Below are 6,000 nucleotides of genomic sequence, written 5' to 3'. Positions count from 1 at the left end.
ATGAGGCACCTGGATCCCCATGCTCCTTAGTCAGGCCGTTGTCAGGGTCTCCAGTCTCTCAGCCCGCCCATATGGCCCCCTGGAGAGCTGACAACCCCGAGCAACCCTTGGGCACAGCCTTTTCCATCGCCCAGTCAGTCAGTGGGCAGAGGGCTCAGGCAACAGACCCTTAAAGGCAAGTGTGGCTCCTTCCCCAGGTGCAAGACACACACCCACACACCACACACCCACACACCGCATACTACACAAACCACATACCACACACACTACACACACACAACACACCACATATCACACATACCACACACACATACACACACTATACTCTGCACACACACAATACACCACACCACACACACAGCACGCCACACCATTCCCCCACACACACATACACACATACTACACGCTGCACACACACACACATACCACACACACACACCACACACTATACGCTGCATACAATGGACAGTGGACATTATGAGGTTGAGGACCTCTGCTCACTATAGTTTCCAATGCCCTAGTTCTGGCTGGGCACCCTGCCTGCCTTGGGGAGGCTTGTCTAGGCCCAGCAGTCTTTCAAACCCTGCTTGGGGCAGCCTCCCTGACAAGCCTGGAGCTCACTGATTGCTAGACGAGCTGGCCAATGGGACCCCAGACTCTGTTGTCTTCCCCTCCACCAGGCACTGGGGTTACATATGTCTGTATGCTGGTTGTATGGGAACTGAGGCTCCCACTCAGGTCCCTGTGTCTGCACAGTGAGCTTTCCATCCACCAAGTGTTTCCTTTCTTAACTGTAACTTTACTGACAAACAACAGCTTGTAAAAGTAAACACTCTGGGGGCCTGTGGTGGGCAGTACACCAAGTGAGAAGCCACTCACTTCGTGCCTAAGGGTGAGGAAATATCTTACAGCCCCTTTAAGGACGTGCCCCCAATGACCTGAAGACTCTCAGAAGTTCCACAATTCTCCAGTAGTTCCCAAGGCTGTGAGCTAAGCTTCCAACATATGCATTAGAGCCCTAAAGTCTAAACTGCAGCAGCTACCTCTCAAAAGCTGGCTCCACCTACTGCCAGCTGGGCTCTCCTGGCCACACCAGAGAGTCCTGGGGACCTCCCTGGGTGTCAGGCCCTCTGCCCTCACAGGAAGCTCCAGAGGACACTTGCTGGGGTGAAAGGGATGTTTCGGTGCTTGTTGTCCTGTGTTTACCTAGGTGTGGCACAGGCCACTGTGACCCCGGCTGAGAACCAACCCACCACTCACAAATCAACTCCTTTGAGAAACCAGATTCAACCATGACTCGATGCAGCCAGGTTGCCAAGGTCAGAGGTGACCCGGGAGCTGAGGCAGTAGCCTAGCCCAGAGGCCACGGTGCTGCGCTGCCTGGCTGGAGGCTTTGGTGGCACCAGCTCTCCCGAACCTCCAGCAGCCCCTCACTCACACTCCTCTGTGCCGTCCACACACTGGTACGCCCCAGGCAGACAGACCGCTTACGTACAGCCGTCTTTGGTACTCACAGATGCCACAGGTGTAAGTGCACTCACTTGTCAAAAGTTACCTGTAATCCCCTGCCAATCAGCACTTGACCCTCTCCCCTGGGGGCCACTCAAGAATCGGAGAAGCTCAACACATGTTGTGGACTGGCATGGATCAATGTGTGGTTCGCTTCCTCCGTTTACTTCTTTTAAAACATTCATTCAGGGGCTGGAGAGATGGCTCAGCGGTGAAGAGCGCTGGCTGTTCTTCCAAAGGTCCTGAGTTCAATTCACAACAACCACATAGTGGCTCACAACCATTTGTAATGAGATCTGGTGCCCTCTTCTGGCAGGCAGAACACTGTATAAATAAATAATAATAAATAAATATATAATAAATAAATAAGTCTTTAAAAAAAATTCATTCAATCCACTATATATGTGTGCGTTGGTGCACGCTGTAGTGCAAGTGTGTGGAGGTCGGAGGACAACATTCAGGAGACCTCCACATCTTCCACCTTGTTTTGAGGCAGTCTCTCTGTACCTCCAGGTGACTTTCCCGTCTCTGCTTGCGTCTTGCCACAGGAGTGCTGGCACTACAGATGCATGCCACCGCACCTGGCGCTTCAGGTGGGCTCTGGGGACTGGACTTGAGTCACCAGCCTTTACTCACTATAATACCAGGAACATGGGTCTCTTGCAATCTACTGAACATCCTGGTTTGGGGCTTTTGTGCCTTGTGTTGATTTTGCTGCTTAAAATGTCTACCAGGTATAGCGTTCCTCACACAGGAAGCAGGTGGGATGTGTCGTGTGGAAAAATCCCAAGTGTGAGATGAGCTCCACGCAGGCATTTCTCTTCACTGGTGGCCATTAAGTTCACTGTGATGGGTAAAGAAAACCTGGAATATTCTTGAGCCTTTAGGAGGAGGAGGAGGAATGCCTGTTGGTTGCAAAGTGTGGAAGGAAGAACCTGGAGGACTTTATTCTGGTGAACGTGACCAGTGAGAGCCGGGCACTGTAGAGGCCACATATGTGAGAGATCTGGAGTAGTTAACCCTTAGAAACAGAGAGCACAATGGTGGGTGCCGGGGGTTGGGATGGAAAGTAGGAAAAATATTTTTGTTACAAAAAGAAGGCACATGCTGGAGATTTGCTGCACAGCGTAATGCCTCCCATGAACAATACGGCGTGTGCTGGGTACAGATGTGGAGGTGGAGGCAGGAGGGTCAGGAGCTCAAGGTCACCCTTGACTACATGTTGAGTTCAAGGCCAACCTGGGCTACATGAGACCTTGTATCAAAAACCAAAACAATATGGTATCATGATGTTCCTTATGCTGACGGTTTCCCCACCGTGCTTCACACAGAGACCCACAGAAGGGCCACGAACATATTTGGGGGAGCGACAAGTGGATTGTGGGAATGGTACCATAGGTGTGGTGGTTAGTTCTGTCAACCTGTTAGGGCACAGATCTCTAGGAATTACTGTGGGGTAACAGAGGTGCAAGGACACTCTAAATGTGGCTGTCAGTAAGTCCCCAAACACAGGGACCCAGGTCCTAGCTCTGCTGAACACAATCTTCTCTAAGAAAATGGAGACAGTGTCAGCTTCACGGGGTCCCCAGGACCAAAGTCATCCAGGTATGTCAAGCTGGCCTGGAGTCACCAGTGAGTCAACCAGCTATTATTATAATTGTTTTCTCACAGCTTCGTCGCTGCTGACGTCTGCTGCACATCGGCCTCCTGACCCGGGATCTGGTGTTCTTTCCAACACGTCACTCGGACACAGCACACTCTTGCCTCTGCGGCCAGATTGCAACCAGTAAAGCCACCACCCCTGGGACCCTTTCATCAAAACCTGTGGAGTAGAGACCAGCACCTGGGAGCCAAGAGCAGATTTAGTCCTGGGAACAGAGGTTAGGACAAGGATCCGGCAGTACGGCGTCCAGGTCCTTAGCGGAGCCACCCGGCCACTCCTGTTAGCATTTTATTTTGGAAATACTGAGAACCAAAAATAGAAGTTCCTGAGCAAAGCTTAATCCTCCTGGCTTTCAAGACAGCTGCTGGGGCTGCTGCAGCCCGGCCACCAGAGGGCACTGTCGCCTGTGCAGGTGCTGGATCGTGAGCTATAGTGGGCCATTGTGGGGCCCCAGTTTCCTAGGAAAACCCAGCACAGTAAGCAACCTGCCACCCCAGCTTCCCGGTTCTGTGCTGTGGGCCCCGCAGACCAGCAATTCCTGGTCCTAGGAAAACCACTTTGCAACTCAGCCCACTGCTCTCCCTCCTGGGGGACTGATTCTTGTATTCTCCTTCTCCTCCTCCTCCTCCTCCTCCTCCTCCTCCTCCTCCTCCTCCTCCTCCTCCTCCTTTTTTTCCCAAGATAGAGTTTCTCTGTGTAGTTTTGGTGCCTGTCCTGGATCTCGCTCTGTAGACCAGGCTGGCCTCGAACTCACAGAGATCTGCCTGGCTCTGCCTCCCGAGTGCTGGGATTAAAGGCATACACTACCACCGCCCCGCCTGGTTCTTGTATTTTCTTGTCCTAGATTCTTCCGACATCCACTCCAGGACCTAGCCCAGGCCTGACTGCCTAGTAAATATGAAACACACATCTAGGTGTTCAACAGATGAATGTGCAAAAAGCGTAGTTAACTAATTGTGAGCAGCATCGAAGAACATCTCATTAGCTTCAGTGAACAGAGAGCAGCTTTAATGGGCCTATCAGGGAGCAGCTTTCATGGGCCTATCAGGGAGCAGCTTTCCTGGGCCTATCAGGGAGCAGCTTTCATGGGCCTATCAGGGAGCAGCTTTCCTGGGCCTATCAGGGAGCAGCTTTCCTGGGCCTATCAGGGAGCAGCTTTCCTGGGCCTATCAGGGAGCAGCTTTCATGGGCCTATCAGGGAGCAGCTTTCATGGGCCTATCAGGGAGCTGTTTTCCTGGGCCGGTCAGAGAGCAGGTTTCATTCATGAATGGAGAAGGCTGAGGAAAGAACAGGCTGCTGGTCCTGGGCAGGTCGTTTTTAAACTTCCTTTTCCTCTAGGGAGCTTCTGCTCAATGAGATTTCTCTGATGTCTCTCTCCTGCTTCTATGAAGGGCAGATCTTAGGCTTCGGTCTGGTGATGTGGTATTAGCCTGCAGGGCTCCATTTCAGGTTGTCCTGTTGGGAACCCAGCACAGGAGCTCAGTGTAAGTTAATGGCCTTCATGTATTTTAGTTCATTAAAACACTTAGTTGGTTTTGTGTATGTGTGTGATACATGTTTGTGTGTGAAGTCATGTGTGCCACAGGTCAGAGGATAACCTCCAGCTTTGTTTCTCAACCTTGTTTTTGAGGCAGGGTCTCTCTTGTTTGCCGCTGTTCAGCGTACCCCAGGCCAGCTGGCCCGTGAGCTTCCAGGACCATTTGGAAGCAGGAGAGCTAGAATTACAGACGTGTGCCACGTCCAGCTTTTACAGGGGCTCCAGGGGTCTGGATCCAACTTAGATCATCAGGCTTGCTTGATCAGAAGGTGCTATCATCTCCTGAGCCAACTCCCCAGCTCCCTGTTTTATTTAATGAAAAGAAGCTGCCCCAGTTCTAATGGAGTGTAGAGAAAGCAGAGCACGTTGGATCAGAGAAGGTTGTGGCTGAGAGTTAAGGAGAAGACCATGGATAAGTAGAAGGAGAGGAAGAGACAGGCTCGGGCAGGAAGCCATTGCCTGAGCTTTGGGGGACCCTTAGGAGGAGGCTCCCTAATGCTGGGACCAGACCCTCCATTTCAGGGCCCCAAGTGACGGTACCAGGAACACGGGGAAGATGAAGCTACTTCCCGCCTGGCTTCTACTTGGGCCTCACTGGCCCCAAGGCCGGATCTGTCTTCTTATGTCTTTGAGGGGCTTCTAGTTGCCACCATCAGCTGTGAGGTCCCCCGGTGGGCCTGGCTCCCATAGACTTCCTTTGAAGACAGACTCCATGGGACGCAGTACCCCAAGTCTGTATCACAGTGTTGGTCCAAGGAATCTCCCTTGGAGGACACCATCCACTTGCCTTTCACTACAGAGTTTTTGGGCAATCTAGAACACTGTAAATATTTTTGTTGACTAAAGGATTAAACTAGGGAAGGAGGTGGGGGTGGGGATGTCTCAAGATGCCTTCCCTGTCCAGGATCCAGAGCCACCTGGGTTCTCACTCACTATCATTGCCCTGAGCCAGGACAGCAGCAGGAAGACTCCACCTTCATATACAAAGCAGCAAATACAGAGATCCAGCACATAGTCCTTGCCCAGCTCAAGCACGGGCCATCTACCCAGCTGCAGACTCAGACAAGCATATCAGGGTGAGTGATGCTGAGCCAGAGCAGAATTGGAGATTACAGGGGTGTTTATGGCTATATCACCCTGAATTTGCCAGATCTCATCCGAGGAGTAAGAGATAACTAGAGCAAAGGCAAGCAGCAAGTGTCTCCTTCCGGGAGGTGGTGTGTGAGACAATAGCCACAGAGAGCCAGAGAGCCAGGCCATTCCAAAGGAGCCACAGAACCATTGTGTTCC

The sequence above is a fragment of the Peromyscus eremicus genome, chromosome 15 (assembly GCF_949786415.1).
Source record: "Peromyscus eremicus chromosome 15, PerEre_H2_v1, whole genome shotgun sequence".
Classification (NCBI taxonomy): domain Eukaryota; kingdom Metazoa; phylum Chordata; class Mammalia; order Rodentia; family Cricetidae; genus Peromyscus; species Peromyscus eremicus.
Note: the sequence above shows the minus strand (reverse complement) of the source record.